The 12602-nt window shown below is 37.5% G+C and overlaps 1 long non-coding RNA gene across 2 annotated transcripts; it reads right to left on the bottom strand.

Moving 5' to 3' along the window:
- Positions 1–855: 855 nt before the first annotated feature.
- On the bottom strand, positions 856–5194 carry LOC110044553 (uncharacterized). 2 transcript variants are annotated; one of them, XR_016209426.1, is made up of 3 exons: positions 3840–5194; positions 3591–3736; positions 856–2303 (listed from the first exon to the last, which is right to left on the bottom strand). It is a non-coding gene; the product is annotated as an uncharacterized LOC110044553 (long non-coding RNA). The 2 variants fall into 2 exon arrangements; XR_002296122.2 differs by having other exon boundaries at positions 1330–2303; positions 3832–5194.
- Between the last annotated feature and the right edge of the window lie 7408 nt (positions 5195–12602).

Below are 12602 nucleotides of genomic sequence, written 5' to 3'. Positions count from 1 at the left end.
TGAGGGTTGCTTTATCGATAAAGATGTCAAACTTATGTCAAATGCACTCTTAATGATTGCCACCCAACAATGGTTAATTATCATAATGTCTACGTGTAATACGCCTCAACTGTAAACAGAGCGGTCATCGTGAAAAGTTCGGGGCCAAAAATGTCTCTAATGGCTGCAATCACTTAGTGATGGCGGAGAATTAATCAAATCACGTTTGGCCTTTTCGTTGGTTCTATTAGCGGCAACTCCAAAAACTAAAATCTAGCCTTGAGAACTTATTTTTTGGGTAGCAGCGCTGAGCAGATGTTTCGAATCTCGATTCAAAGGTTTTTTTAGGAGATAACAGCCGAGTGAAAGTCTTATTGTAAAAGATACGCTATCAACGCTCAGAGAAAACCTCGGGTCAAAGTTTGTCAGGTGCGGTTTAGCTCAATAACTCCGAAGAATGCGGAGACATTTCTCGACAGGAGATTTAAGAAGAAAACACTTTAAGCTTATCGATCTGTCAGTTACAGGGCATCGTCCAAATATTTGCCAAACTGAAGCGCAGATAATGCAAACAGCTATATCTATCTTTAAAAGGTTATCTGCGTCCAAATCCCGAGAAATCTCAAATGGCTACTGCCGAGGAAAACTTGATAAAAATAAAATAGAACAGAACAAAAAGCTTTGCGCAAATTTCCCATTAATCGCCTGGAGTTCAAGGCTATGAAAATGTCTAGCCTCAGTTTTTGATGGTCTGTCGTATCGGTAGATTATCGCTATCTGAAAGCTTTTATGACACCTAAAAGCACCGGAAAAGAGGTATTTGCAGTAATACATCCGAAACCAAACAAAACCGATATGAACATAAAGCGCTTTAAATATCAGAATAAACAATTTTATTTTAGGAAATTCACACCATATCTGGTAAGGGTAGTTGCAATCATCAATTGAAAATTGCCTTTAGCCTTCGCAAAGCGAAATATTTTCTGGTGATTCTCACGCAATATTTGCATATGGAGTTGTATTTCACCGTCTAGTAGCAGATGCGTCGCATTTGGTTGAAATCTCAGTAATTACTGTCTATCACGTATCGTACCTGAAATCAGGGCAAAATCGAGGCTCATATTGATTTTATCTCGAACTAAGATATCAAAAACAAACAAGAAGAGCACTTACTTAAGTGGAATTTTTAGCTTTTGCGCCAGATATTGTTGCGGTTCCCAAATGGTCGCCTTTTTGCATTGCAATTAGTAGTTCTTATTATGCGCCCTATTTTAAGTTCGTTCGTGTGTGAACTTCAGAGAAAAACATTAAAGATCGGATCAGATAACTATTGAAAAATTGCCTTGAATCCACAGAAATTTTTGGTTTACTATAATATCGTAGAAAAAAGACCTTCCTTTAAAATAAGTAATAGTAAAAATAATACAACTAGAAATGGGTGTAAATTACAGATATTTGTTGAAGAAATCGGGTCATTTTTATTGTTTCCTGTCTCATAGGCCGGCTTTAGCTTTAGACGGTCTAAGATACATTAACCATCAGTCAACGAAAAGGCATGCTGAACATCTGTGCACTATAATTTGCGCACTCTCAGTCACATATTTTGAGAAAAAAAAGCTCGTCATTACTTCATGAAATATAATGAACACTTCGTTTTGTTTTGAAAATGTAACGAAACGTTCACTAAGATACAACGAATTGCGGACTGGTATCCGTCTTTTCTTAGTCTTGAGTCTAGTTAAGCCACCGAATGCGATGAAAATAAAATGGCTTTGCAGTTTTAAAACACGACACTTTCAAGAAGGTTATTGGAAACACAGTCGTCGATGCTTTTCAGGTCCATTCACGGTGAAATTACGGCAAGGGCGCCTTCGATATTACCCTAGAATTACCGACGATCTAAATGTGAGAAATCTACTCAGTCTTCATGATAATTCTACCAAGGCGAATGAAAGGAATTACTTGTTTTTCGTAAACTTGAGCTACAATAGATTTTTTTAAAATGCAGTTTTCTGAGCTGATGAAATTATGTTTAATGAATCCTTCGCAATTTAAACCTTCCATTAAGGCACGTGTTGACAGAACGTATCAAAAATCCTGGCCGCAATTCTCAGCCGTGGATCAGCAAAGCACGTCTCTCGTTCAAGCCATTAATAATACTTAGACGCAAGCCTAAGTGAAAAGGCAAGGTATTCAGTTAAACTCAACGGTGTGTTAGTGTAATCCACTTCTGTAGAGTACTTGGCTCTTGTTAGCAGACAGTCTTAAGTAACAGTTTCAGCTACGGTACGATGGCTTTTGCTGGAATTATTGAGACAGTTCACCTGCAAAAAGAAATGAGAGAGCTTTAAGAAACTACCGAAAACTGTTTTCTTCCCAGACAATCCAACTGAATCCTTCTACACTTTTTTTACATGGAACTCGTGTATACAAGAAGTGTTACTTAGTAAACATTGACGTGTGCTTTGGGAAGCGCTTGATAGGTTAAGTTCGTTGAATTACGATCAGTCAGAATAAAATTAAAACTAAACGGTCAGTATAAACGACCATGGAGGTTGAGTTGAATTTGCGATACTGCTGGCGGGCACGCCGAGGAAATGTGCACGAGCATGCATGCAGTAAAATATAGTAAGGAACAGAATTGCCAAGGGCTAACTGCTAGTGTAAAATATATACTTCTTGTACATTTGCTTGACCGGACAGGTCGAGATCAACTGTCACTCCCAGATGTCGACCGGGAGGACAAATTGTGGTTACCTTAGGGAGTTATGCGATCTTACAGAAATAGCTACTATTTGAAGTTGTAGAAGAGAAGAATAGAATGCCCTTGTTCAGGAGAAAAGATAAACGATAGTAATAATTGACTTAAACCCCTTTCGGCTCATAAGTGTAGGTTAGTGCGCATTGCATGGACAGTAGTTGCGATTTCATTTTTGAATTTTTCATGTTTGAAGCTATCGTAACTTAAGAAAACAAGCAAACACTACTACTCTATCTCCTTATTTGCTTCAGGGTTTTAATTAATTGGTCCCTGGTTGTAATTTTTAGTCCTTGACTTCCACACAAGATAACCTTCCTTTGTGGTCCTAAAAGGTGCATTTTTATCTCGATGGTTCCAATACTGATTATAAAAGACCTCAACATTTTTTCCCCATTGACCACAATGAGATGAAAATGGGTGAGGTAAATATAACATCAAAGCGGATAAGGCAAACATTTGGCAGTGTGAATAGCCACATACAGATGTTGAACAGTCTCACTTTGGGTGAAGCAGGTTTGTCTTCACGTCATTGTAGTCTGACTCTTCCTAACATAATATACTGATAAAAACAAAAAAACATTGTGGATGATTCTGTTTGAGTAGGCTCGATAAAAAATCGAGTGTAATTTAGGTCTCTTTTACCTCCTGTTCCTCCCCTTCAGTTGTATGGGTATTAGATGAGAATTTGCATAGTGCCAAACAGACTTATGAGCATGAGCTGGTCGTTGTTTCTATCAATAGTACCGAATTGACATTAACAGTACTGTTGGCCGAGTGAACCTGCTGCAGCAGCATCTAGCTTCAAATCTATTGAGCTGCAATGCTCCGAGCATTTCGCTTGCACACATACCTTGTAACTGCATGGTGATAGAATATCCGAGTTTCAATGTTTGATCAACATGCTCCGGATGGCCGACAGAATTATTTGGATGAATGCCTTCACCTAAGTCGTATTTTCAGCCCTGAATCATGATAGCCATATAATTTGTCATTTATCTGTGGGGAAATGAATTGAGAAGGAATTTGGAATTACTTGCTGAACTGATCAATATACATGCATGCAGCACTTATGGTATATTTGAGTGTAAAACCTCAGTACTCAGTGGTCCATTTGCTTTAACACAACTAAACAAGGCTCTTTAGCAGATTTGTAATCCTCAAGCTCCTCATTAGTTAAGTTAATATGCTTCAGTTGAACACCTCTCAATTCGATCTTAATCCAATTAAAAGGGAATGCTTCCGTCTGTGTTCTATATTCATGACTCGACTATTTTGCCGTGGCACTCAGGATTTGCGAAGACTGAAGCTCGTAGCTCCCCTATTTCCACTAGGAATCCAGGGGTTTGTTTGCTTGCAGTTGGCTTGCAGGAATTGTATCGTGTTACCCTTAAATGATCTCGTTGATAGTTTGTTGTACCCTTTTACAGACTGTGCAATGCCGGCAATGCATCACCCTCACTGTGTTGCTGCGGAAGTAGCTTGACAGTGCCATATATCGTGTTAGCCGAGATAGGCGGCTTTCAATTTTGCCAGTGACATGAACTTTCAGTTGTACTTGAGATGTATTTTACTTCAATACACCCGGCAATACAAATTTCTTATTATATGATGCAATGTTTTTTCCTCAACTTAACCGATGGTAGTTGTCTCATCCTTGGATTTTGAGATTTTTTCTGGCGATTTACTGAGAAAACTTGCACATCAGCACAGTCTCTTAATTTGATGTTTAAAAGTCATACCTTTATTATTTCTACATTCTTAAAACTGCACGTTTTGATTCTTAAACCTCATCTAATTCACTGTTGTCGTTTTTTTTTTTTTATTTATTTGAGCAATGCTTATAATTCCAATAGTCTCCAATTTATGATAAGAATCAAAACTTAATATCTTTTGCTTTGCTATATCACGTCCTAATAACAGCAAAATAAGAGATAAAACGCCCAACACGTCCAAGGCATGGAATTGAAATGAAATTAAGAAGAATACAAAATAGAGGTGACTGAAGCTACACTGTTCCCTACCACATTGTTCTTTCTGCAGCTCTGTTGTTGCCGTTCTCCAGAACGACGTCTACTCAAAAACACAAACACGAACTCTGAAATGAAAACTTGGACTCGATTTCACTTGGCAATGAACCTCTTCGCTGGTATTTGCCACTACTTGACCTTTTAAAGGCTCATTTATGGTTGTAGAATGCCATACCGAATGTTTCTATGATCTGCAACACGACTACCACCTTGAAAGCCCATAATGGGTTGGTCGTCTTGATTTTCATGTCACAAAGCGCAAGGAGCCAACTTTGCCAAGGATGAAATCCTTAGTGCACTTGGGTTTGGTCAGCTTGCTTGGCCTCCAGGTCTGTCCATCAACGAAGCATGTTTGACGTTTCGTGAGATATCGCCTTTACTATTTCCTTCATTTGTGGACTCTTCAAATGACACTTTGTTATCGTATATGAGCTGTGGGATCTGTATCTGTTGATAAGTGGCGTTATCTGACCCAAACAAACATGGCGTCGCTTACGTCGGTGGTCGTGGGCTGAGGAAGTCATTTAATAACAGTCATTGATAATTTCCGTGCTTGAAATCTAGCATGTAATCTGTATCAGTTTCAACAATGTCGTATTTGAATGCAGATCACTTGGATGTTCATGTAACACAGTTTCCTTTTCATGTACAAATTTGCATTTATCGTTCTTTCAGTCAGTTTTGAGGAAGCTTGCGCTGCACCGAAATCGAACCCAGAAGTACCTGACAACGACTACAGCCCCTCAGTCAAACATTTGTCAAAGTCGCTTTTTCGTTAATTGTTTTCGATTACTCTGTAGTACTTGACATCTGTACAGATTTAAATTGAGAGCAAGCAACTTTTGTTTTTTCACCTTCTTTAGAATATCTATACGCTGTTCGATTAAGGATAAATGAACGGCACAACAGGGTGCTTTTCTGGCTTGACGCTGTAATTCGTAAATAGTTGAATTAATTGTCGCGCAAAGTGCAAGATTTTTTAATTCAAGTTTGCCATGTGAAGAAAAGCATTTCTAACTTTCCGTGGGTCTTCAGTAATCGTAAGCTTCGTACAGCTTGTTTTGCGGCTTTCCTAATACATTACAGCGCAATATTTTCAAACATTCAGGTCGATTTAAATTTGGGCGGTCCTTAAAGGCTTACTCTAAGGATTGCTGTCACTTCAAATATGAGATTTTAATTTGACACCGCGGTGTATGCGGTAAATATTACTACCATTGTGTTTATTTCGCTCGCAGTTAGGGACATAAACGCAGTCCATTATTTGACTTGATTCTCTTGTTGACCTTTCCTTCTAAGAAGGTTTCTGTGTATGGAATCTTCCTGCAAATGAAACCTTAAGTTATTTGCAGAAATTAGTGTTCGAAGCAGCTGCATAGCAGGCCGACGCTTTTCGAAACAAATAGATTTGGCTCTGCTATTAACGGCAAACTAAATCTTCTGCTAACAGGATTTAATGGCGAAACGTTTCACGGCTTCAGAAAGCCTTCCCATCGGTAAATGAGATAAATTGCCAGATTATAAAATACCGCTTGAAAAGAACCGGTGCAGCCGCCAGTTTTAATGCTTTGATATTCAATATTATCGACTTTTTTCCGTTTCACTTATCGTCTTGAAAAGGTGCAAATGGGAGTTTTAACCAAAGTGTAGAATTGTAGCTTCTAACAGCCTTATTCATGAAACTCTTTTTGTCTCTTACAGTCTTTTCTGGCTAAACGCCGACAGTTATTTTCAATAACCCACACATCGAAAATTACCGCTGCCTTATTTATCTGCTCCTGTAAAAATAGTTTCTTTTGTTGTTTTATTGTCATTTTCGTTTTACATGTGTAGATCTTGCACCTGTCTCTTAATCCTTTGAATCCCAGTCGAAAAAAGGTCTTGCTTGTAGATAAGGTCTAAACTAGTTTGGTTTATTCTTGGCATCATGCAAGAATCAGTTACATTAACGTGGCAAACGATCTTTCGAACTTGAAAAATCTTACCGTTTGATCGTTAAAAGATGGCTCGCTTGCTAGCAAAGATGGAATCGGTTAGTTTGAGGCTCCAGAGTCTAAGAGGATTGAGTTCGTAAAACAATATAATATAATAACTTACACTAGAGAGCACTCCATGCTGCAATGGCCATGGATATACTTACTGACTTACATACTTGATTTTTGCCATAAAAGTATAGAACTGGATATCACTGGTCTTTGAAACAACAGACAATACTAGCTGTAAAATCTCGAGGTGTAATTGAATGTTAACATTATCTGTTTATATGTGTAAGTTATGGGCAACGTTGCCTATATAAGCCTGTATAAGTTAACCTTATATTCAAGTAGCTGAGTACCTGCACAACACAGAGTGCATCATTCTTTTCCTGAATTTCTTATCGACTTTAGGAAACTACAAAATACTATCGTAGAGACGTTGAGATAAGCCGCCAGGGAAGCAATCATTTATATTCATAACATGGATTGCTAAGATGGGGTTGATTTTAAAATGGATATCAAACTCACAAGTTGATTTTCTAAAGGTGTAATTTTTATGTCATTAGAATTCGCTATTTGTGTTCAAGAGCCAGGTTGTACGTACAGTCCTTAATATTTAGATGTCTTTTCATCGATTTTCTTCGGATGTCTGACATGCGCATATAAGATCTCCTTATCTGTTAAAAGCGACGCGGATGACGCTTAAGTTAACAAACTTCTGTACCTACACGAGTCAACTTTAAGAAATTTTATCTGTCGCTAATTTTCGTCGTTCCCGATTCTTTCTCATGAATGACGACAGTTTCGGGAAAGCTAAGTTCCAAGACGAAATTGCACTCAAAAGAAACATGTTAACCTTAAAAAATGGTAAACGTTTAGAAAACGCAAATAACTTATTCTGTTGATATAAAAACAGTGCTTTTTTTACTTGCTACAACGATGATTATAACATCGAGAAGGCTATTGATGCTTTTCAGTTTTGCAAATTCATTAAACCAGTCTTCCATTTTATTTCATCCAAGTCATAAGTGAGACCTTCAAATAACAAGACATTTTCTAGACATAACCTTTCTGATAAGAAGCCTTTCAAATTTTTTTCAAAGGCTCTTTTTTGGACAGATTAGTTTCAGGTTGGCCTATTGTCGTAGGGGCTTATTATTGAGGAATTTTGCGCTTCAAAGAAGGAACTTAGCGTCTGAAACTTTCTAGATGCACATAAGAAAACAGTATAGCTCGGTAAGCGTTACCATGTAAAAGAAATCCTACAGTCTCCAGGTGAATATCAAAAGTCTGAGATATTATAATGACATAATATTCAAAACAACCTTACAAAACAGTAGGAGCTTTGTAATCGCCGGAGAGTTGTATTGTTCTTTGAGAGCTAATGGGCGTATTTTCGGGAGACCTTATTATTGCATGGAAGGATATTCGCATCTAAGATTTGGAGGTATTGTATTTGGGTGGGCAAACGTGTTTTCGAGGCGGGTTTGTTGTCGGAATTGTCCGGTTAACAATTTCATGCTCCATGATCATTTTTGTTGTAGCTCTAACATCATAAATCTCTTTGCTATACCTTATTGCTGCACATAATACGTTGATTATACATCCTTTTTTTCGTGGTACGGTGCAAAAATTCTCTTGATTAATTTTGTTTTGTCGCCAGTTTTGTTTTGTTTTGCCTTCCTCCTAATCTTCCTCCACTGTCTTATTGGAAAAAGGCGGACTAAAAAGTATTACATATATCTGACTACTAAAACTTTAGTCTGATCACTCAGATATAAACTGCTTTAAATTATTTTTTGGGATTTCATGTTAGAGTCAGCCATACGACAAAAGATCGTACAACAACTTTTGATAAGTAGCTTATTACGACGCAAGGAGACTCGTTCTTTTAAGCCTGTATGTCTGCATACCACTTTAGAAGATACTTATTTTGTTAAACATGTTCCATGAATTAAACACGTTAGTCATTTCCTTCTTGTGGTACTGTTTAGTGCGCAATGATGATCGTAATATGGCATGATATCCCTGGAGTGCTGCTTCGATTACGTTCCTATCATGGCCAGTGAGCGTCAGTTTCATTCGTTTTCTCTTTACTCTACAAAGTGTTTAAAATATCTGAGTCTGCGAATGAAACGCTGTAGGTTACTATACTTATGAAAACTAGACGAAGTCAAGCATTACTTTTATATGGCACTGTTACCGATGCCTCGTAAAGCTGTTTTAATTTTAATCTGATTTTAGTTTTCTTAGTGCGTGGTTAGAGCCCTTTTGCGTTACCGTTATACGTAAAAGCTATTGAACACTGCCGTTTTATAACGTTCGAAGTTGTCCTTCAGCAGCAAGGTGGGTGGTCAAATAGAGGATTTGACCGAGTCCTTTCAGCTACTGTTGTTCTTTTAATTCCAAGTTTTACCGATCTACGACATTTCACAGTCCTGACGATGCCATAGATCGGCGAAAGTTTGGAAATGAAAGAACAACAGTTGCTCAAGGCCTCAGTCGAATCGTCTATTCAGTGCTTTTTAAGGTCGGGCTTTAACGTTCGAGTTTGTAACTGAAGGGGTCATTAAAGCCAATGTGGTGATACGTTCATTATGACGGTATATGGGGTTTCTAGCTTTTGAATTTGAAAGCGTAGAAAGCAGGTACATGTATTCAGATGAAAGATACTTTCATGTAGAATTACGGATTTTGCTTGGCAAATTGCTCTAGACTTTTTACTGGTTTTTCATTGAAATTGAAGGTTATGTTTAGAAGAGCTCTGATTGCGAGGTCATGTCTATTATACTCGAAGTAACATTATTTACGATGTTGTGGAACAATTTGTGTCTCATCCATGATTCTGTGCAGGAAACCCGAGAGGGCCATCGTTTAAATGGAAGCCATTGCGTAGCACTGTTTGTTTATTATGCTGTGGCAAGGTGTTTGTCACTTTCAGTCGGGTCTGTGGCCGAGGAAACCTTAGGGTGTGATTATTCATTAAATGAAGGCTATTAGTATTTTCATGCCGTTTGTTACACAGGGATAAGGCGTACTAACGTTCGAAATTGTTTCTGTTCGAAACAAAACTGTTGCTTTAAAGGCTCTGATAAGATTCTTTAGTGAACTATGACATTTGGACGTGTAAGATAATAAGTAATATATACGAAGTTTACTGATTCGCATTCTTAAAGCTGTTGATGACTGCACAATTGTGATACTGTTTCTTAGATGGGGTCTGACGGTAAACTTTTAACTTTGACCATTGAAAGCTGTTAATGAGTACGGTATCATTAGTATTGTGCGAATTTGCAATGTTGTGTAAGGTGCTTCTTGAAAATCTTTTGTGAAACAATTAAAACGAAAGTTGTTGATGAATATGTCCTTGTGGTAGTGTTTATTATGCTATGCCACGTTTTTCTAATGTTCTAATTTCTCGAAAAAACCCTTCAAGAAGGCCATTCAAATAAAAGTGCCTGGAGGACATTTTTTGTCTGTGGATGAAACTCAAATGTTCATTCAAATAAAGGCTACTGAACGGAACTGTAATATGATAATCTTGGGTGTGCTCCTCTAAAAGGAACGCGTTGGAATATAACTTTGAAGAACTTGATTTTTGAAATGGTCCAAGTGCCAAAGAATTCAGTGAGTCTCTAATGAAATCAAAAATAAAAACTGTGATAGTGCAACTAAAAGCAAAGGATGAAAATGGTTTTAACATTTCAAGGAATAGATCTTCGTGATTAGTTTTATAGCTGCGCTTGCGTCTCAACGCAGAGGCTTTAACCTGATCCATAGGAACTGAAATTATCTTGATATTTTGTGCAACACTAACTGATTAGTTTTTCAGGGGCGCAATTGAACTGTTTAGTTCTCTTAAGGCCATTAACATTGACTGAATATTGTCAATTTGGTTAGTTGAAGGTTTGTCCCCGATGATTCAATCTTATCGCTGTTTTTAGATTGGTACAAATTTACTGATTGTAAGAGTAGCTTTAAGCAGTTAATTCAGAATTGCGGCAAAATCTTTCGTTTGCAGAAGCGATCTCCGCCCTCAATTATTAGCTCACAATTAAATATGGAGCGTTCGTTGTCATTTCATTGAGATAAAATCTTTGCGTTCAGCCGCCGACTTGTCAAGCAATTTAAACAGCACACGTCGGTCCAAGCGATGTTTACTGACATAATAAAATGGTCTACGTACCTTTCATTGTGAATCATTGCCCAAAGGTTAATGTTACCCTTTAAGAACGGAATGCAGTTTGTTTAAAGGTAGTATTCGAAGCGTAGGAAGTGGACTGTTACATCATGATATGGTTTTGTTTCCTTTTTTCTTTGCCGAGTAGATTTTTGTTACTCAAACCAGCAACCTCCCGTGAAGAGAGAACAACTTCGCCGAGGGCCAACGAACTTAAATATTAACACTCAGATGGCATCAGTACAAAGTTTCATGCCCTTAAATAAAACACCACTTCATTACATTCTGTGCTAAATGGACGTTTTATTTGAGACTTGAGATAAGATGAAACAAAGCTAGTTATCTCACAGAGTCAATATCAGTTATGGTGTATTTTAGCAATGAAACGGCGTCTTGTCGTAAACAAAGTTCAATGCATATAGGTGTAAACATCATTTTTAACTGACAACTTTTACTTCAAAATATAGCCACAGTATAAATTAACATTTGAATGAAAGTCACTTAACTTAAAACGCTAATTACTTGCTTAATCTAAGCCTCGAATGCTAATTTTCGTTTCCATTTGATTGTATAAAAGAGATAAAACAATAACAATAATAAACAAAAGGGTCTGTGCTTCTTGCTGAAGAGGTCGAACGTATATCACGGTTATTTTCATTGTCCCATTCATTTAATACAACAGTTTCCTGCCTGAATATTTATGTTGTTCGACGTCAAGATCATTTTAATTTTCTCGAGACTTCATGGCGTCGTATCTTTTCTTTTGGCGACACAAAGGATTAAAAGCTTCTACATTCATGTTGTTCAATCCATGGCTCAATCAGCTCAATCCCTGAAATCTCAGGCAATTCAATTAAGGAGGTTAAGTCTAGGAATTAAACCCAAGCGTGTGACCATTCAAACGAAAGCTGTTGAACAGTGCTTCTGTGTGGTGCTTCTCATTAGTCGATATTTTGAGAAAAATGATTTGAGTCGTTCTTGTTTCTCAAATTTGCATTTTTGGTAATGAAAGGGTTAATTTTTGACCACCACTTCAGGACTCCTCCTTTCTCCGCCCATTGTGGTGTCAACTGGCTTCGACAAAGGCATGTAATACGTTAATTAGCAGCTTGAAATAAGCTGTGTTCGATTAGCCCTAGATTCACACATCAAATCTCTTAAGGGATTTGAACTATGTTAAAAGCATCGGGGGTAAACATAAAAAGGAATTTCAAGAAGATTACTTTCAACACTGTTTGTTTAATTCACATGTTGATTTGTTATTTGTTTTGGCGAGATGTCTGCCGAGATATATGCAATAGGATAGAAGGCTTATTCTCTAAATCCGGATGCTATTTTTCAAGACTGCATCCCAAATTTTATCATCGACTGCAATAGCGCACTTAATATAGGAGCATATGTTTGCATTTCAAAAGAAACCTCTACGTTTATTCAACTGAATTCTCAACTTCGGATGTACAATAAGCTCGTGTCAAATACATCGATTTCTCTTTTGTTTTCTTTATACAATGACCTTTTGTTTGCGCTAATTACGATTTGCCAATGCCTTCACTGAAAAATGAAGCTTTAAAACAGAGGTTTGATATCTGCTTTGGTATCTTCTTACAACAATAGCTGGGCCAATTTGATACGGTTTCATTTAAGCAGGTAGAAGGTATTTTACCAATGATACACAGACA

This window comes from Orbicella faveolata, unplaced genomic scaffold (genome assembly GCF_042242905.1).
Source record: "Orbicella faveolata isolate gen_17 unplaced genomic scaffold, um_ofav_v1 contig_27, whole genome shotgun sequence".
In the NCBI taxonomy this organism is placed as follows: Eukaryota; Metazoa; Cnidaria; class Anthozoa; order Scleractinia; family Merulinidae; genus Orbicella; species Orbicella faveolata.
This window is presented reverse-complemented; position numbering and strand designations above follow the sequence as displayed.